This window comes from Bubalus bubalis, chromosome 3 (genome assembly GCF_019923935.1).
Source record: "Bubalus bubalis isolate 160015118507 breed Murrah chromosome 3, NDDB_SH_1, whole genome shotgun sequence".
NCBI classification, from domain to species: domain Eukaryota; kingdom Metazoa; phylum Chordata; class Mammalia; order Artiodactyla; family Bovidae; genus Bubalus; species Bubalus bubalis.
In genome coordinates, this window is record NC_059159.1 from 118,179,327 (window position 1) to 118,200,722 (window position 21,396).

The following is a 21,396-nucleotide window of genomic DNA, read 5'->3' on the forward strand; positions in this document are numbered from 1 at the left end:
GCTGGGAGGGATTGGGGGCAGGAGGAGAAGGGGACAATAGAGAATGAGATATCTGGATGACTCGATGGACGTGAGTCTGGGTGAACTCCGGGAGTTGGTGATGGACAGGGAGGCCTGGCGTTCTGCGATGAGTGGGGTCGCAAAGAGTCGGATACGACTGAGCAACTAAACTGAACTGAACTATGTGTGAGTCCCTTGGTTTGATTCTGTAGAGGATACAAGACAAGACTGTAGAATCTGCCTTCACAGTGCTTCCCATAGGATGTTGTTGTTCTGTCACTAAGTCACATTCAACTCTTTGTGACCCCATGAACTGCAGCACAGCAGGCTTCCCTATCCTTCACTATCTTCCAGAGTTTGCTGAAACTGATGTCCATCGAGTCGGGGATGCCATCCAACCATCTCATCCTCTCTTTCCCCCTTACAATAGTATGAGCTAAGTGAAATATGGTTGGGTATCTAATTCAAGACAAAATATAATGGCTATTTTTTGCTCGTGGCAAGATTGGTAGAGTGAATATAGAAGTCACTGTAGGCTTTTAATTAGAGGGACACAATAAATCTTGTATAGAAAGCTGATTATTCTGGTCTCTTTCTGGAAATGAACTGGAAATTGTATAGAAGAACCAAAATTAGCTTAACCAAAGGTAAACTCATAAATAATTGAACATTAATTAAATATTTGTGATCCATGTTTCTTTTTTATCATAATTTCTCCCAATTTATACACCTTTTTGATACCTGATTATTCATCTTCAAAGTGCAATTAACAACAATTATTACTGTATGTATTTGGTTTTGCCTGGGCCCCAAAGAAACTATCCTAAATTACCAGCTGTGACTTTCACTTGATTTCCTCAAAAGAACAATTGGAACTCCTGGTCTTAAGTGGACTGGAATGTGAAACTAAATCTCTTATATATAATTAGAGGACCCTGCAGAGTCCTTTGGTAAATATTTGGAAAACACTAAGCTTCTTAAAATTGATTCTTGTAGTGCTGTAGGAAAGATCACTGAATCAAAAGGATGACAATGTTTCTTGTTCTTTTGTTGGCCTTCTTCATGGAAACATGGCTGAAGTTTCTGGACCTAATTTCCTCCCTTGTGTGGGAATTTCACTAAAAATATCCAACTGCATCCTGTCCCGATTAATTTCTGAAACTATTAGGACCAGACATGCACAGAGAGAAGATGATACACAGACAAAAGGAAAATATGGCAACTCCAAACCAAGAAGAGACATCTCGGAAGAAATCAACCCTGTTGACAACTTATCAGACTTCTAGCCTCTAGACCTGTGAGAGTGTTACACTCATTTCTCGCCTTACCTCTAATATACAATAAATGTGCATATCCCTGAATTGATTTTGGAAAAGTGAAATGTATTGTAGGTATGTGTGTGCATATGTATATGTGTGTATTCATATAATTTATTTTTATATTTGAAATTAATTTTATTTTTGGCTGTGCTGGGTCTTTATTGCTGTTAGTGGGCTTTCTCTATTTGCAGTGAGTGGGGGCTATGCTCTAGTTTTCGTGTGCAGGCTTCTCATTGCAGTGGCTTCTTCTGTTGCAGAGCATGGACTCTAGGGCATGCAGGCTTAAGTAGCTGTGGCCTGTGGGCTCAGTATTTGCAGTACATGGGATTAGTTGCTCTGTGGCATATGTGATCTTCTCAGACCAGGGATTGAATTTGCACAACAAAGTTGCAGTGAGTGGGGGGCTACTCTCTAGTTTTTGTGTGCAGGCTTCAATCCCTGCCATGGGAAAAGCACAAACTCTGTGCCAATGATATATCCTCTTTCCCACTTTTCTAAAAGTTATATTTTTCCCTTCATTGCTTTAGATCATGTGTAGCAAGCATAATGGGAAATGGCTACCAATGATTTTGTTATTAATTTCTATTATTACCTTCATTTCACTGTGGCTAAAGATTCTTTGTATGATTTCAATTTCTTAAGATGTTTTGGTACTTGTATTGTGGCCTAACGTATGGTCTCTACTAAAGAAGGTTTCATGTGTACCTGAAAAAAATGTGTATTCTTCTTTTATTGAGTGGAGTGATCTATACGTCTCTGTTAGGTTTAGGTGGTTAATTGTGTTATTTAGTCCCCCAGCTCTCTTTTGATCTTCTGTCTAGATGTGTTATACATTACTGAAAGCAAGGTATTGATCTCCAACTGTTATTTCAGAACTATCTATTTTTTCCTTCAATTCTGTCAAAGTTTGCTTTATATATTTGGGGGTTGTTTGGTACATTTTTTATAGTTGTTATATCTTTTTGATGGAATGAACTTGTCACTATATAGTGCCTTTTGCCTCTTGTGACAGTTTTGATTTAAAGTTTATTTTGTGTGATATAGCATAGCTATTCCAGGTATTGCTTTTTTTTTTTTTCATTTTTGGCTATAATTACATGGGATATTTTATCCCATGCTTTAACTATCAACCAACTTGTGTTTTTGGGTCAAGTGAGTTTTTTGTAGACAGTTGTAGACATGATTTTTTTAACTTTGTTTATCAATGTTTATCTTTTTATTGGAGAGCTTAATTCACTTCTCAAAATTTACTAATGAAGAAGAACTTAATTCTGTCATTATTTACCATTTGAAAGTTAAAACAATATAATTTGAATTGAAACTAACTTAACTTCAATAGCTTACAGAAACTCTTCCTCTGCAGCTCCATTCCTCCTCTTTATTGTTGTTACAAATTACACCTTTATACTTTGTGAGCCCAATACCATTGATTTATACTTACTTTATGCATTTGTTTTTTAAATCATGTAAGAAATAAAAAGTGGCATTGCAAGCCAATAACATGATAGTTGCTTTAATATTTGCCCATGTATTTATCTTTACTGGAGATCTCTATTTCTTTAAACAGCTTTGAGTTACTGTCTGCTGCTAAGTCACTTCAGTTGTGTCCAACTCTGTGCGACCACATAGACGGCAGCCCACCAGGCTCCCCTGTCCCTGGGATTCTCCAGGCAAGAACACTGGAGTGGGTTGCCATTTCCTTCTCCAGAGTTACTGTCTAGTGTCCTTTAATTTCAACCTGAAGGATTCAGTTTGGCATTTCTTATAGGGTACTTGTTGGAAGTTTTAACAAACTCCCTCAGCTCTTGTTTATGTGAAAGTGAAAGTGAAGTTGCTCAGTCATGTCCGACTCTTTGTGGCCCCATGGACTTTAGCCCACCAGGCTCCTCCATCCATGGAATTTTCAAGGCAAGAGTATTGGAGTGGGTTGCCATTTCCTTCTCCAGGGGATCTTCCCAACCCATCGATTGAACCCAGGTCTCCTGCATTGTAGGCAGACGCTTTACCGTCTGAGCCACAGGGAAGTCTATGTGAGAACTGTTTATGTGAGAATGTGTTAATTTCCTCCTAACTTTTGAAAACATTTTTGCCAGATATAGAATTCTTGGTTGACAGTTTTGTTTGTTGTTGTTGTTAATTTTTCTTTCAGCACTTTAAATGTCTGGCCTCTGGCTCCCATGGTTTCAGATAAAAAATTAGCTATTAATCTTATTGGAGATCCCTTCTTTGTAATACATTTCTTTTTCCTTTCAAGATTCTCTCTTTGTCTTTTGGCTTCTGAGAGTTTGATTATACTGTTTCTGGGTATGTGTGTGTGTGTGGGTGTGTGTGGGGGGAGGGTTCTTTGAGTTTATCTTAAAAAAAGAAATCGGCCAAAAGTTTACAACAACGAGATGCATATTGAATCCAGGAAGAGGTGGTTCAAAAATGGCAGGAAAGCTTTGTGACACTTGCCCTTACCCCATCCATTCTCAGTGTTGTGATGGTCTTAAAGAAGTGGAGTCTTAATGCAACAATAATCTTAAAACAGCAACAGACCATGTTCCTAGTATGGGACCATCAATCCTGGTTCAAGAGGGAGCAGAGAGACCCTACTCTCAAATTATGATGTGCATCTTATCTGGCCTGTCTTAGAGCTACCTGAAAGACTGACAAAGATGCTTATATCTGTTTTGCCTAACGTGGAACACAGTTTGGAAAAGCAGAAGTCATTGTTCCAAAAAAGTGAAAGGTGAACTAACAAAGCACAGGTGACTAGGGCAAAAGATTATAGATTGAAATACAATAGACCACATCAGATCCAGGGGCAAAAGCGGGGGGAGATTCTTTGTGAAGTAGAACATACAAACAGTACCCATGTATACAGAAAAATTAAGAAAGCCACATGCATACTTATGATAAGATGCACGCTCAGAAAATATCAGTGAAGACTCTAAGATTTTACCCTGGGCTGAGCCATAAGCTCAGTGCAAGTCAGCTACTGAAGGAGTGATCTAGCAGTCAGCATAACGGAGAGAGGTGTGTAGTTTTGAGTGTACATGTGCATGTGCATGTGTATATTTGTTTTTGTTTGCCTTAGGTCCAGGAATTCAATGAAATATCTGTCAAAACATTAGCTAAATGTGGGCTAAAGGAATAGATATTTCAGAGACTACATATGATTAGGAATACAGTCATTGCAAACATATTTTGGAAAGGTCCCTAACAGACTAACATAGGCTTCAACAGTCAAAAACACAGAAAACCCTGGGAAAGTGAGATAATCTGATTTCCATAGATATTACCTTATAATAATAATACTTGAATGCCAAATTTTCAACAAATCATAAGACACATATCAAGACATAGGAAAGTATGGTCCACTTAAGGAAACAAACTATCCCTAAGGAAGCCCAGACTTTTCTCCATTGTATATTCTTGGCTTCTTTGTCATAGATTAATTGACCATAAGTACATAGGTTTATTTCTGGGCTCTCTATTCTGTTATGTTGATCTATGTGTCTGTTTTTGTGCCAGTACAATACTGTTTTGATTACTAAAACTCAATGTTCAGAGAACTAAGATGGTGGCATCTGGTCCCATCACTTCATGGCAAATAGATGGGGAAACAATGGAAACAGTGACAGGCTTTATTTTCTTGGGCTCCAAAATCACTGCAGATGGTGATTACAGCCATGAAATTAAAAGACACATGCTCCTTGGAAGAAAAGTTATGACCAACCCAGACAGCATATTAAAAAGCAGAAACATTACTTTTCCAACAAAGGTCCATCTAGTCTAAGCTATGGTTTTCCCAGTAGTCATGTATGGATGTGAGAGTTGGACTATAAAGAAAGCTGAGCACCAAAGAATCAATGCTTTTGAACTGTGGTGTTGGAGAAGATTCTTGACAGTCCCTTGGACAGCAAGGAGATCCAACCAGTCCATCCTAAAGGAGATCAGTCCTAAATATTCTTTGGAAGGACTGATGCTGAAGCTGAAACTCCCAATACTTTGGCTACCTAATGCGAATAACTGACTCATTTGAAAAGACCCTGATGCTGGGAAAGATTGAAGGTGGGAGGAGAAGGGAACGACAAAGGGTGAGATGGTTGGATGGCATCATCAACTCAATGGACATGAGTTTGAATAAGTTCCAGGAGTTCATGATGGACAGGGAAACCTGGCGTACTGCAGTCCATGGGGTTACAAAGAGTCAGACACGACTGAGTGACTGAACTGAACTGATGGTATAGTCTGAAATCAGACATGTGATTCCTCTAATTCTGTTCTTCTTTTTCAAGATTGTTTTAGCTACTCAGGGTCTTTTGTGTTTTCATACAATTATAAAAATTATTTGTTCTAGGTCTGTGAAAAATGCCCTTGATATTTTAATAGAGATTGCATTGAATCTGTAGATTTCCTTGGGTAGGATGTCCATTTTAACAATATTAACTCTTCCAATCCATGACCATAATGGTGTATCTTTTCAGCTATTTGTCATCTTTAATAGCCTCAGATTCTTATAGTTTCCTGGATGCAGGTCTTTTACCTACGTAGGCAAGTTTATTCTTAGATAGTTTATTCTTTGTGTGTGTGTACTCAGTCACTCAGTTGTGTCCAACTCTTTGTCGCCCCATGAACTATAGCCTCCCAGGCTCCTCTGTCCATGGAATTGTCCAGGAAAGAATATTGGATTGGGCTGTCATATCATACTCCAGGGGATCTTCATGACCCAGGGATCAAACCCGTGTGTCTCATGACTCTTGAATTGGCAGGTGGGCTCTTTACCACTAGCGCCACCTGAGAAGCCCCTTTCATTTTTATGCAATTGTAAATGTGATTGTTTCTTTAATTTTGTTTTCTTATAGTTCATTTTTAGTGTATAGAAATGCCATAGATTTCTGTATATTAATTTTGTATCTGCAAGTTCACCAGATTCATTTATGAGCTCTAGTAGTTTTTGAAAGTGTTTTTAGGATTCTCTATGTATCATGCCATTTGCAAACAGTAACACTTCTACTTCTTCTTTTGTAATTTGGATTCCTTTTATTTTTTTCTTGTCTGATTGCTGTGGCTAGGACTCCTAAAACTATGTTGAATAAAATATGTGAGAGTGGGCATCCTTATCTTGTTCCTGATCTTAGGGGAAATGCTTTCAGCTTTTCATCATTAAATATGCTAGCTTGTTACTGTGGCCTTTATTATGTTGAAGTATATTCCCTCTGTCCCACTTTTGGAGAGTTTCTACCATGAATGGATACTGAATTTTTTCAAAACCTTTTTCTGCACCTATTGATATGATCAAATGGTTTTTAATCTTCAGTTTGTTAATGTGACGATAAAAGACCTAAGATAGCTACATAGGCTCAGTAACCTTTCTTTCCCTGATTACGTAAAAATCCTTGTTCTGCCTTCGAATTGAGTCAGTATCTGAGTAAAGAACTGCCAAGTATCATTCAGTTCAGAATACACTGCTATGGCTATATAGAAATGAATTTGGCTTTTCCAAATGATAGTAAATGAATGTACTGAATGAATGCTTCAACTTAACGAACTGTTCTTAAAAATATATTAATGTAGGCACTTTAGTAGAGAATTGAAAACAAAACAAAAAATTCAGATAAAAGGTTGGAATAAAAGTACACTTAGTTGTATACAGTTTCCTCTTGTAAAATTCTCTTTTTAAATTGAGTGAACAGTAAATTGAGAGTATCTGACTTGGGGCTAAGGAAATCTAAGCCTTCTTGGCCACACCGTATTCTCCTAGGTCATTTAATAAAGACACCAGTTGGATTGCTGAAAAAATAGTGGGAAAAATCAATCTCGCAGATCCAAAGGGCTGCTTTTGAAAATATGTGGATTGCTGTGCTCTTCTGGCCTCAAAAGTCCTCGTCTTAACCTTAGCCCTTCATGAAGAGAGGCTTTTGAAGCCACTTCCCACATTACTCATTATGTGACTGTTGAAAAAGAGAAACCCAGCTCTTTTCCTTTGCTTTCAACCAACCATCTTATTCAAAAATCTGTTTGGGTTGTTATACCTTAACCTTACCCGGCAAGGGACTTGTGTGAATACTCTTATTATTTGAAAGATTGTTGCCAGTGTATGTGTCTGCAAATAAAGAAGAAAATATGGAAAGATGTGGTTATCAAACATCCCAATAGTGAAGTTGTGTGAAAGAAACTTTTGAAAGTTACCTGTCAGAGTTTAGCCTTATTATTATGTTTTATTTTATTCACTGAAAATTAATAATTTTCAGTGATTTTGTCTAGATTTTATAGTTCCCAAAGTCCCCTTTATTCATGTTAAAACAGGGAAAATTACATTTTAAGTCACTGTTCTTCATCTCATGTTATTTATAATCACTCCTCATCACCTCTTGCTTCAAAGAAATGGGATCCTGAGAAGTGTCTTATGTTTGTCTTTGTGTAATGTGATGGGGATGCATCTCAGAGACATGTGAGATGTTTAAATGATAGCATAATGAAACCAGGATGAGGAGATCTGGAAAGATCAGGAAAGATGGCTGGTAGAGTGTGGCTAGATGGGGGAGAGGAGAGATGTGCAGTGAGAGGGAGAGATTTGCAGATGGAGAAAATTAAACAAATAATTAAGTTTTCTTGTGTGGTATGAGATGCAAGTTTTTTCCTCCCCCTTTCCTTCAGAATCTCTTTGTGAAAGACTGTATTTTTCAGTAGTGTTACTGAGATAGGATTTGCTGTTTTGTTTGGACACGAGAATGGACCCATGGAAACAGTTACATTTTGGTTATCTATGATTATCTTTAAAAAGAAACATAAACGTTGGCCATACTATCTATGTGCATGCTACTTCCATGAAGTTCTTGCTCCCAGTTCATGTATCATATTGCTCAGTCATGTCCAACTCTTTGTGACCCCATGGACTGAATGCAGCATGCCAGGCTTCATATATCTAGGTCCCTTCTTTCTTTAAGGTCAATCTCAAATCGCATCTCAAATGTACGTTTACTGACATATTCAACCCACAATAAACTGCTCCTTCTTTGTTCTCCTTAGACTCTGATTGTTTATAAAAAACTCACATTTGAACTTAGAAACTGTCTAATGTAATAAATTAGCTATTTCATCAGCATTTTTTGTATCCTCGACATAATTATAAGCTTCTATAGGTTTGGAATCATATATTTTGTGATTTTTTTTCTTAGTACTTACACTTACTTTGACAAAAAATACATTCATTTATCTAAACATTATTTATTGAGACTTAACTAATGTATTTCAACTCAATAAATATTCTTTGAATGAAAGCATGCATGAATGAGAAAGTATGCAATAGGTCGCCTCATGCACCAGCCAATATGACAAAACAAAAACATAAACAGAAAAACAAGCCAAAAGAGGACCAGGACTTTCTGCAAAATATCCTGTTTTCAATTGGATGATGTCATGAAAATCAAGATACTCCTCAAAGGTCTTAATAGTTGACCAAGAATAGTTAACAACTGAAATTCTCTCAGACTTATTAACCCTATCACTAGATACATTTATACTTCTTAGGAATTTCATTAAAAGAGATTTATAAAGGTTTTATAGACAAAGTTTATAAATCTCTCAATCTCCATGTCCACATAGGCTTTCTCTATTTGGGTTTCAAAAAGATTTAAATAAAATACAGGATAATTAAAAATTAGACATTATCTTTCTTAGTTTCATTTTTTTTTTCCTGGCAAACACCTTTAATTTTCTCCATAGTGCTACCCAGTTTCCACTAGTGTTTTTCCTAAATGAATTTTGCTCTGAATGGTGGGATATATAAGATGTAAATGAATTGTTTGTTATGTTTTAGAATTCTTCACAATGGCCTGGCTATGGAAATGCATTGAATATTATTTAAATAAAGTAACATCCTCAGGATTATTATTCCATCCTGGCTACAATGTTGTCTGCTCTGGTTTGTTAAAATTTCCCTTTAGGGTGGTTTTAATTTTGTTTTTGATCTTAGGGATTTATTACCATACTCATCCTACACCTTGTTTTCTTTGAATTACTCTCCATGCTGTTTCTGATTCATACAAGGCCTGACAGGTTAGTGACAACCTTGCCCTTGCAAGTCTGGGAAGGACAGGCCTACTTTTTAGAAGGGTTAATGTTTTCTCTACCTGAGGGTCTTAAACAGATGTCAGTCTTCCGCACCACCTCCCCTTCCCCTTTTAATGGATGAAATTTTTTTAGGACATTTGTACCAGCTTCTCAATGTTCTTCCAAACTAAATCTAAATTCCTGACTTCGAGGTAATGTTAGATTTCTAGTTCCAGGCCTTAATTTTTCTATTACTTTCTGAAACATGTATGTGTTCCTTTATTTTCATCTCAGCTATGTGCTTTTAACTTTCAAAAAATTTTACGTGTGTCTCCAGTAAGAGGATTACTTTACATTGAGCTTACTCTGCTATTTTACTGGCATATTTAAGATACAAATAATTTGCTACTTACTGGATTCAATTACCTGTATATTTCAGGCATCTAAAACTCATCATGTTCCAAATTGCTCTCTTTATTGTTAATAATTTTCTTGGGAATCTGCATGACATTAAATAGATTAAAGTTAGTGAGTGGCCCAGGAATGCCTGAAAGTTTATTTGTTAGAGTGGCTAGGGAAAGTTTAAGCAAGGAAGAAAACCAAATGAAAAACAGAATCACATTATTATGGCTGTGTTTACTTCCAGGATTTCACATAGGACTTTCTGGAAAGCTGGATTGGGGTATAAAATGCCAGAGTTCTAAGTGGGGCTGACACCATCTCATGCCAAGCTTTCAGTTCTGGGCTAACGTCATTGCTGTTCTGCTCTTTGAAGTAGAAACTAGGGAGGAATGGCCAGTGTGTTCCAGGGTGTATGAGGAGGGAGATTGTGAGCATGGCCTTTTAAATTGCAGATAAACTACCCACTATAAATGTGCCTTATTTAATTCAACCAATCAGATTAAAGACTTTCCCCTTGAATGAAATGCTGCTACATATATGAGCAGAAAAACAAAGTGGGTATAAGGACATGGAGAGACTTGGAGTTTTGCTTTCTCACTGATTATCTTTTCCTTTGACCATGACTTCCGTTTGAGTATTCTAGACTTTGGGATGATGGCAACCCCTTGGGTTGGGTGATGGCAACCCCATCTTTACCAGAACCTCTAAAGTCAACTTTGATTTTTTTATTTCTATTCATTCCATGTATACAGTCAAACATTAGATTGACAAAGTAGGTCTTGAATATCACCATTTCTTTATATTCCCACTGCTACCGTCACTGCCTTAACCAGGGCTTTAAGTTCTATAAATATAAATATTTATATGTAAATAAAATATGTAAATAAATAAAATATAATATTAATTCTGATGATTTTTAAGTATTTTCCTGATAAAGATGCACGATATCTTATACAAATATTTTTATGTTGGCTATTCTTCTCTTGAACTTCTCAGGTGTCTCTGTGGTAAAGAATATGCCTGCCAGTGCCGGCAACACAGGTTCAGTCCCTAAATTGGGAAGATCCCCTGGAGAAGGAAATGGCAACCCACTCCAGTATCCTTGCCTGGAAAATCCCATGGACAGAGGAGCCTACAGTCCATGGGGTTCATGTCCGTGCACACACACACATACACATTCTTTTCTTAGAATTTTAGTCATATAATTCTCTCTCTTGGTATGTCTAGAAATTTTTGATTGAATGCTGGCCATTTTATTTGCTTTTTTTTTTTTTATCACTGGAAACCTTGTTTTGCTTCAAAAATTTTATTCCTACCTAGAAATAGCAAACCTTCAAATTAACATTTTTAAAATGCTGTGGGGAACTTACCTGGTGGTCCAGTGATTAAGCATCCACCTTCCAATGAAGAGAATAAGAGTTCAGTCCCTGGTTAGGGACTAAGATCCCACATGCTGCAGGACTACTAAGCCTATATGCCTCAGCTACTGAGCTGTGCACAGATTTCTTTTAATTTGGTTGATTAGAATTTGCTTTTAGTTATTAATAATTTAGAAAAGTTTATTTCAACTTCACAACTTAATATTGATAATTTCACATTAATTTTCATTGTTAAATTTGAGAAAACTCTATGGATTACTTCTTCAGAAATACTTACTATTATAAAGGCATTATGATTTAAGTACTGCTATAGTTTGTGCATTACAGGAATTGTGATAAAATACTTTTCATACAATTCCATTACAAACACACACATACATTCTCTGTCATTGATGGAGTATATTCTTGACAGAAGGAAATTTCTGTTTTGACTAAGCATTGATGAGAACTGAATCTTTGACTTACATTTTACATGCCTGATGATTGAAATAATTTTCCAGAGACTAGCTTCTGCCTTTATACTTTTCAGTTCTTTTTTCTTCTTCCAATCCACATATTTTGAGAGCTATGAACTATAGGATGTGGCCGTATTGTAATATGGTTTTTGTTCTTGTGCTTTTGTGTCTCATGCTAGTTAAGGAGGTGTAGAGTAGGTAATAAGGGTACTGAAGTCATTCCTATAATGGGACAATTATTAAGTAAGTAGTTAATTACTTATGGTAGTGTCTGAAAATCACATAATAATGGCCTCGACTCTAACTTCGTAGCCAGATTTCAAAAAAGTCTGTGGCCATTCCAGTGTGACTCAACATTGGGGAATATGATGGAGGGAAAATTGGAAAAGAAATAAACACTGGTCTTATCTGATTGAAGTTAAAAGATATCACTTGAGAAAATTTTTCAAAAACATGATTACATGAACTAATTTTAGAGCTCTTCTTAGGACCTAAAAAGGAACTCATAGTGTTGTGGAACCCTAAAGTTAAGCTTCACTAGCTTCTAAGTAAATTTGCCTTGTATTTATGGTAGTTGAGAGGCAATGAGAAAAAAAGGGCTATAAAAGGAATGAGTCATTAGAGATGGGCAGAATGTAGTTTTTCAACAAGAAAGTAAGAGCAACTAGCTGAATGCAGGGATATAGAAGACATTGAAGAAGAGGGGATAGACACTAAAGGGAACAAAAAAATTGCAAAAAGAAGTCTATTCAGAAGGACAAAATAACACTTTTTTTGGTTACTTGCTATATGATTGGTCCTATACTAAGCAATTTGAATTCACTTTTATTTAACCCTTATAGTATGTATGTGAGGCTGGTGATTATTATGAGCATTATCTTATAAATGAGGAAATAAAGGCCTAGCTTGGTTAAATAGGGCTTCCCTGGTGGCTTTGACAATAAAGCGTCTGCCTGCAATGCAGGAGACCTGGGTTCGATTCCTGCGTCAAGAAGGTCCCCTAGAGAAGGAAATGGCAATCCACTCCAGCACTCTTGCCTGGAAAATCCCATGGACGGAGGAGCCTGATAGGCTACAGTCCATGGGGTCGCAAAGAGTCGGACACGACTAAGCGACTTCACTTTACTTTACTTTGGTTAAATAACTTGCCCAAGGTCACATAGACAGTAAGTGGTACCCATGAACTTGAACCTGGGTCTTCTTGAATTTATTGCCTGAGCTTGTAGCACTTTAAATGGAAACACATGATATGCTTTCTTTGGGATAAATGCTTGTGAAACTGAGGGTATTAATTACATTTTAGAATGATTAATAACAATATATGAAACTTCTTTTACACATTTAATTATTACCATAGTCAGCACACAAAAATCTCCTACTTCCATCCTATTCTACTAAATCTAAAATAAAACTTCTTTTATCAGTAGTATGACTTTGCTGCAGCAGTGAGAATTAACAAACATTTATTCATCAAGAATTATGAAGGACTTTCAATAATACCTTGTTTTCAGAACTTTTTAAATATCAGATAAAGTCTAAGATTTTAGCATTATACAAAATATTGGTTAATTATTAGTGGTTTGGAAAGACCAATATAAAATTTTCTGATCTTACTGCACTGAGATTCACAGCCCTGATGTTTTCCACATTGACTATCTGAATGATGAAGAAAATTCAGTCACGTATTTCATTTCCAGCTGGACAGAAAACAAAATGAAATGTTTGGACTACAAACTTTTAATTTTTTCTAAGGCAAATGTATAGGTGATGTTTATTGCCTGATTAGGAGAAAAGTGATAAAAGAGGGCAGGCTTAAGAATTAAGCAGCTCAGCTGTCAGTCCCCACATCAGACAAATGATCCTTAGTACCGCCTGTCAGTATTGTTAACAGAGACTGTTATTTTATTAATCCTTATGATCCAGGGATTCTTTTTTTCATGTTTCAGGGCACAGCAGGTGAGAGAGTGGATTTGTTAAGCTGGGTGGGTTTATCCTTCTTTTATGTGTTCGTTCAATTTTATGTTCATTTACTTATTGTACACATATGGCAATGGAAGCTGCTAAAGCAATCGTTGCTATTCTGCAAAACAACAGGCACAGAAGCAGATGTCTTATTTCCGAGATTTTTCCCCCCAGGATTATTATGATTAAAGATCCTTTCTTCCCACCCCCTGGAGAGGACCAAGGGCTGCTTGCTGGAGGTTTTTTAATGACTTGGGAAAAGGCTCAAATATCCCACCCGCCATTATGATAATCCACCCCAGGGGCAAACCACACATGAATATTACAGATTTATTTTATTTTTGTATCCCTGGAAAGGTATTATTAAGCTCATTAGAATACAAAAAAAAAAATATAGTGTCAAATTTCAAAATTACATGGATGAAGGAAATCACCAAAGTGGCATCATACCATGTGTTGCAGTTATAGTAACTATATTGATTATAGTAACTATATTAATTATATTGTGTTAACAATGTATGGAAAAGGCATAATACTGCAACTTATTTCAGAGAAAATATTTGTATTGGCCAACCCCAAATTGTGCATTGCATGCGGGCTCTAGGAAAAGATTTAGTTCACGCTGAACAAGAGGTTAGCTTCTGTTTTCAGCCATGTGCTATTTGAGGAATTAAGCATCATGAATAATATAGGAAATAAGAGGAATAGTCTAAAGATGGGATAGGACATTTTATTTAGGAAAGAGAATTTAAGGTTTTTTTTTTTTTTTTAAGGAAAATTGCCTTATTATAACGTGATAAGAGAGTTATATTTTCTTCTTTCTTTCCTTTATTCTTCTTTTTCTTTTACCATTTTTATCTTAGATATTTGATCTCTAAGATGAGATGCCTGGAAAAGGCCATCAACCTTTTTGAAAGACTATTTCCCCCTGCTCCCTAAAGGCTATTTGTCTCTTGGAGGCTTGGTCTGCATTACTTACCAAGAGGCAAGCATTTGTCCTTGCACTAAATGCTGACATCTCCTGATAAGAGAGAAGCTGCAAAGGAGAAGAATTGAAGGTCAATATGTTTATTTTGCTCTCAAACGCACTGATGTACATTTGTGTGTTGGGGAAGGGAGTGGAGCTTGAGAGTGGGCCAATGGGGAAGGGTGAATATTTTGTGATGCGCTCTACCTGTGGGCTTATAAAGTTTACAGCTGCATTAGAAGGACAAGTATTACCATTGGCATGAACAGTAGAGTGCACTCAATTGAAAAAGCTTCTCGCCACTCACCTAGGGCTATATGCATTATTGCATTCACCCCCAACCTGCCTTCAAGCTAATTGAAAACGTCAGTCCATTTCAGCAAAGTTACACAACTATCCATCATTTTACCTGGTACAAATATTCCAGGAGGAAGAAAATGGAATACACAGAGCAACAGAGCTCATGCAATAGCCCATGTGTCTTAGATTTAATATCTGATCACTAGCTGGATTGAAGCCAAGAGGCAGTTCACAAATTTGCTGCACATTAGAATCACCTGGGGAACTCAGCTCTCTGTGCCCACGCTCCTCCTAGACCTATTAAATCAAAATCTCTGGGGCTGGGACCCAGACACTAGTTTTTTTGTTTGTTTGTTTGTTTGTTTAAGCTCTTTAGGTAATTCAAACAAGCAGCAAAGTTTGAGAACCAGTCCAGTAGGGGGACAAACTTATTTCATACAGATACAGTGAGAGCAATTCATATGTAAAAAGGGCATTAATTCATATATCTATTTATTTCTCATTATACTGTTGGAGTTTCAAACATGCTTTTTATTCCCTGCCCTGCAAAAAAGCTTTACTGTTTCCATTTGGTTCAAGGCATGAAAGAGGGCTCCAGAGTGGTTAAACAGCTGCCTTGTGGCTACGGAAAGGGGATTCAGGGAGAAGCCCTGATGCCAGAGGGGCTCCTCAGAGGCCTCTGGGCTTTGGAGGCTCCTGGTTGAGCTTGAGGGTGAGCCTTTGCGAGAGAGACTCATCCAGCCTGGCCTGGCGGGCCGCCAGCCTGAGGAGGTAGGCCTTGATATGAGTTTCACCGGCTCCTCCAGGACAGGTCTCCCCAGGAATGATTGGAGGTGGAAGTCTGCTCGCGAGAACCAGGGCAGACGGATCCAGAAGGGCCCAGTTCAGGTTCTTCTTCATGACAGTGGCGGCTTCACAGCATCATGGGTTTTACCCTACTCTCTTGAGAAACTCCTGCATGTCCTGGAAGAGGGCGGAGTCGCAACACTGGTTTTGTGTTTTCCAAAGACTCTAGGCGTTCTTGGCTTCTCCTGGGCCAGTTGGGGGAAAAAAAAGTGGGCCTAGCTGGTGCAGAGCCACGTTGTTGTGGTTGAAATGGAAGCGCAGAAAGAGGTAAGTGCCCGCAGATGCGTGTTGAACAGGGGGTGAACGGCAGTCTCCACCAAGATGGAATAATTCTGACAAATCAGGGAGCTCATGGTTAAACAGTACTAAATTAAGCTCAAAACTGATGTTGGCTGCTTCCAGAGGCCGAGGAGAGTGGAGTGGTGGATTCCAAAGGTTGCACCTGGAAAAAAGGTTGGAGGGTGGTGGAGGCTAGAGGACAGGGAATATGTGGGTCGGTTCCGTCCAAACACTGTTGAAGCAAGAGACAGGTCTGTGGACTGCTTGAGTGCAGCACTGTTTCAAATAGGCTTTTTCTTTTTTAGGTTTATTTGTTTATTTTTGTCTGTGCTGGGTCTTCCTTGCTGCATGGTGGCTTTCTCTAGTTGCAGCAAGGTGGGGTGAGTGGGGACAGTAGGCTTCTCTTCATTGTGTTGTATGGCCTTCTCATTGTGGTATTGCCGTGGTTTATCTTGCTGTGGAGCATAGGCTCTAGGGCACTTGGGCTTCAGTAGTTGTGGGGTGGGATGCGCACCTCAGTAATTTCAGTAATTGTAGTTTGGAGGCTTTAGAGTGCTAGCTCAGTAGCCAGGTTGAGTTTCTCTGAGGCATGTGGGATTTTCTCAGACCAGACATTGAACTCCTGTACCCTGCATTGGCTGGCAGATTCTTAACTACTCGGGCACCAGGGAAGTCCCTCAAATAGGCTTTGATTTAAAAACAAGAAATACAACCAAGGACAAAACTTACTCCCCGCCCCCCATAGTTGGCTCTACTAGGAAAGGGATTCTTCTGTTACTTAACATTTCAAGTCACTAAAAGAGTGGCTCTCAAAGTATGGTCATCTAGTAACCAAGCAGTAACCTACCAGGCCTTCTTTGAGCAGACTCCTCCCTGGTATCCTCAGTTGTAGCTGCCCTCTAGTATCTCATGCATATTTCCTGAGTTTTCAGATGCTAAAACCCAGCACCAAATGGAAGAAATTAACCACTTGATGATCTGGAGCTTGTAGTCCCCAGGCCTTCTGGCACCTAAGGATTGATAATGTTAACTGCCCTATTACCTCTACATCAGCCAATCAAAATTGTGCATGAAGTTATCACATTCTGGGGGATGCCCCTTGCCTATGTGGCCTGTAAAAAATGCTTTGCTGAAACCCTTGAGAGAGTTTGGGCTTTTGGGAGCATAAACCACCCCTCTCCTTGCTCAGCCCTATCATAAACCTTTCTCTGCTCCACACTCCAGTGTTCAGGTTGGTTTGGCCTCACTGTGCTTCAGGCACAGGAACTTGGCATTCGGTGATAGCCTGAGAGTATCCCCTGATATTGTGTTAGATATTCAAGTTTTAGGGCCCTGTCCCAGACTTATGGGCTCAGCAACTCTAGAGGGGCTCAGATCTAGATCTGATGATCTAGCTCAGATCTAATGATCTTTGTTATAATAGGTCCTCCAGATGATTTTCATTCACCTGAAAGTTTCAAAATAGCTGCAATGTCAGAGAAACAAAATGTCCACCACCAGGTGAAGGGCAGTGGTGCCTGGAAAAGAAGGGGTCTAGTTAAGAGAAGTGGAGAAGGCAATGGCATCCCACTCCAGTACTCTTGCTTGGAAAATCCCATGGATGGAGGAGCCTGGTGGGCTGCAGTCCATGGGGTCGCTAAGAGTCAGATATGACTGAGTGACTTCACTTTCACTTTTCACTTTCCTACATTGGAGAAGGAAATGGCAACCTACTCCAGTATTCTTGCCTGGAGAATCCCAAGGATGGGGGAGCCTGTTGGGCTGCAGTCTATGGGGTCGCACAGAGTCGGACACGACTGAAGCGACTTAGCAGCAGCAGCAGCTAAGAGAAGTACAGCCGAATTTGCCCTGGTAGGAATGGAAAATGTCTTTTCTCCATTGGTTGGCAGAGACTAGTATCTGTGGGCAGTGGTAAGGTTATCAAGCATGCTTTACATTTCAATGCAGAGGGATGGCTGTTCTGGTTTTCCAGGGACTAGTCCTCTGTGAGCACTTTAAATCTCATTTTGGGAAACTTTTCCCCTTAGCTCTGGGTTTGAAAAACTTAGAGAATAATATGTGATTTAGGTGAACATGATTCAAGTTTTTAGCAAGTCCCAAGTATTAAAGTTCAGTATGGATAACATCTAGCCTTCTTTACGTGTGTGTGTGTGTGTGTGTGCTTAGTCACTCAGTTATGCCAGATTTTTTGCTACCCTTGGGACTATAGCCTGCCAGGCTCCTCTGTCCATGGGATTTTCCAGGCAAGAATACTGGAGTGGGTTGTCATTTCCTTCAGGGGATCTTTCTGACCCAGGGATCAAACCCTTGTCTCCTGTGGCTCCTACATTGCAGGAAGATTCTTTACCTGCTGAGTGGGGGAAGTCTTGGGGGGAGGTAAATCTGATTGGGTGAAAGGACTTACTATTAAAAGATTTTTGTAGAAATATCCCCTTCTGCTTAGTCTGCTGGTTCTCAATTCTGGCTAGATGTTGGTGTCATGAGGAGCTTTAAAATGATTTTATTGATCTGGGGTGCATCATGAGTGTGAAGGTCTTTTAAAAGTTTTTCAGATAATTCTGAGGCACAGCCAGATTTAGGTACCATGGCTTAAGCTTTTGAACCGCTACTACTTATTTTAACCTCGTCTTCCTATGAGAAGTGTACTTGAGTTTTGTGGTTTCTTTTCTCTTAACTGTCTTATTATAAAAGTTATTCTCTTAAATAAGAATAAATGTAGAGAAAATGCTGCTGGTCCATCTGGTATACTGGATATCCAAAATAGTTAAAGTATGTTCCATTAAAAAAAAAAAAAGTACCATTTAAGTAGTGTCATTGGTGTTATAAAAACGGACATATAGTTTGAATTAGTACAGTCTGTCTTGAATTTGTCATTTGGGGAAGCTATACCTCTGATCTGCTGCCATTGCTAAATATCTGGACACTTCGTATTAGGAATTACTTTTAAATATCTTTAGGGATTAAAACGTAGATTGCTGTTTTATTTGTACTAGGACCAAAAAAACTCACAAAGTTCCCTCCTGCACCTTCTACCCCCATTTCTAACCCTTGGCATCTTGTAATCTTTATCTGTCTCCACAGTTTTGTTATTTTAAGAATGATATATAAACACGATCATGAATTAATCTTCAGAGATTGGCTTTTTAAAATTTTTGACTCAGTATCATTCCCTTGAAGTTCATTTCAATTTTTTGCATATATTATTTATTCCTTTTTGTTGCTAAGTAGTATTCTATCACAATATTTTATCACAATTTGTTTAAACATTTACCCATTGAAAGAAATGCGGGTAGTTGCCAGTTTTTGGCTGTTAAAAATAAAACTACTATGAATATTTAAGTTTCTGCAGGAACTTAAGTTTTTCTTTGGGATAAATGCTCAATAATACAATTACTGGTTTGTAGGGTAAATCTAGTTTTAGGATAAAAAAAAAAAAACTGTCAAGCTGTTTCTCAGAGTGGCTAGACCATTTTATATTCCTACCAGCGATGTGATACAGTTTTTCCTCATACTCACCAGCACTTGATGTTGTCACTGTATTTTAATTTTAGTTATTCTGTGATATTATGGTCTTAGTTTGTGTTTTTCTAATGGCTAATGATGTTGAACATCTTTTTGTGTGCTTGTTTGCCATGTGTATATTCTATTCCATGGAAATGTCTTTCCATGTATTCTGCCTTCATCTGCCTATTTTCTGATTGGATTTTTTGAAGTTTAGTTTTGAGAATTCTTTGTATATTATAGATACAAGTCATTTTTCTCATATGGGATTTTCAAATGTGTTTTCTCAGTGTGTAATTTGAGTTTTCATCCACTTAAAAAGGATATTCTATGAAGCATTCTTAATTCATTTGATGAGATCCAATTTCTTATTTTTGCTTTTATTGATCATACTTTTGTTGTCAAGTCTAAGAATTCCTCACCTAGCTCTAGGTGCCAAAGATTTTCTCCTATTTTTTTCCCTCTGCTTTTTAAGGTTATGATCCACTTTGATTTGTTTTTTTATATAAGGTGTGGAGGTTTAGGTTGAAGTTGTTATTATTATTTTTTAGAGGGATGTCCAGTTGTTTCAGTACCATTTTTAAAGCCTTATTTTCCTCAAATATAAAATGGAGAGAAAAATAATCTAGTTTATGTCATGAAACTGAACTAGTAAATATGAAAGCAACTAACTCAGAAAGTAAGGTTTCTTCTTTTTCTTTATGATTTATATAATTCTCAGAATTTATTTACTTGAAGAGTTTTTCTTTTTAACAGAACTAAGGGATTTTAAGGTTCAGGTACTATGCTGCTGCTGCTAAGTCGCTTCAGTTGTGTCCAACTCTTAGTGACCCCATGGATGGCAGCCTACCAGGCTCCTCCATCTATGGGATTTTCCAGGCAGGAGTACTGGAGTGGGTTGCTATTGCCTTCTCCACAGTTACTATGAGACTGAATTATGAGTAGCAATTAGCTAAGCACAGGTGTAAAGCATTTGATTTACTCCCTAGTCATCTGTTTTTCTCATCCCGCTAAATCCACAGCCCTTATCTAGTTCCAGCCAGTAGAGTCACAGTTTGTTTTACTGTTAAACTAAATTTCAGTTTAAATTTTCTCTACATATTATGTGTCTAGAATTGGTTATGTTGGTAGCTCTTAACCCTATTTGCATTTTATTAATATAATCACCTGGGAAGATTCTATCATGGATATTTGAGGATAGACCTGTTATAAAAGGCCTGACTTATGGTTTTTGGACCCAAATCATAGTCTACATTGCATCAAATCATTTGATTAGATCAAATCATTTGATAGACCCAAATCATAGTCTACATTGCATCAGATCATTTGATAGATGACCTCTAAAAGGAATTTGTGATGGCTAATGCTCTTCATTTGCCAATGTGCTTGTTTTGCCCCTTTTGAGGTGGAAATAAGGAAAAATTGCCAGCAGTTTGGCTCCCTGAATTCTAACTTTATGCTGTGGAATTAGTGTTGGCTCAGTACACATCTTCAGATATTCATTCTGTCTCCTCCTCCCAGCTGCAGGAACTTATATCCTTGGGCAGCTTTTTACCCACCATGCTCTTTTGCTTCTAACCTTAGCAAATAGGAGTCTCCCATAAATTATTGTCTTTCCAAATGTTAGGCTTCAAGGCTTTAGCCAAGAATAGACAGAAAAGGAATTTTAAAAATGCAGAATGGGAAAGAATTCTGACACAATGGATACTTAATAAAGATTTGATTTTGAATCAGTAATTTGTGTCATTGCAAAATAACTCCTTGGTGAAATGCTCATCTTTGGTAATCATTTTCTTAAGTACAGACATTAACAACCAAAATATGTAGTACTCTTCTTCATATTCTAAAACAAACCTATATCTAGATGAGAGAATTCATTGCATAACTTGAGCTCTGATCTTACAACTCCCAAGTCCTGTATTCTTTCAAACATGCCTGCTAATTTT

The 21,396-nt window shown here is 37.8% G+C and overlaps 1 long non-coding RNA gene across 1 annotated transcript; it reads right to left on the reverse strand.

Moving 5' to 3' along the window:
- Positions 1-13,470: 13,470 nt before the first annotated feature.
- Positions 13,471-16,874, reverse strand: LOC123332418. Its single transcript, XR_006549210.2, has 3 exons — positions 16,797-16,874; positions 14,537-14,593; positions 13,471-13,675 (listed from the first exon to the last, which is right to left on the reverse strand). It is a non-coding gene; the product is annotated as an uncharacterized LOC123332418 (long non-coding RNA).
- Positions 16,875-21,396: the final 4,522 nt, after the last annotated feature.